This window comes from Penaeus monodon, chromosome 33 (assembly GCF_015228065.2).
Source record: "Penaeus monodon isolate SGIC_2016 chromosome 33, NSTDA_Pmon_1, whole genome shotgun sequence".
Lineage (NCBI taxonomy): Eukaryota > Metazoa > Arthropoda > Malacostraca > Decapoda > Penaeidae > Penaeus > Penaeus monodon.
In genome coordinates, this window is record NC_051418.1 from 35,838,543 (window position 1) to 35,838,885 (window position 343).

Here is a 343-nt window from a genome sequence, read left to right on the forward strand (position 1 = left end):
CTTCTTGTTTCATTTACCATCTGAAGGTCGTGAAAGGATATTTTGTATGAAGATGAATATATGAATAGGTAATTGCTTGAACTCTACTTTATTTATTGATTTTTTAATTTCGGTGATAGTTTGCACGTGAAGCAATGCGCATAATGCCAGAGACTACCATGGCAGAAGTGAGTCGCGCATGCAGCTGGCTCTTGCCGGCTCCAGACTAACTCCGGCAGGAAATCCCAGAAGGTCGCTCGAGGCAACCCTATATCTCAGAACAAGACCAACGTTGCACCTGTTGCAGTGACTCATCCCCCCCACACTTCCCCGCCTGCCCTCCTTGCTCTCCCTCTTCCTTCCA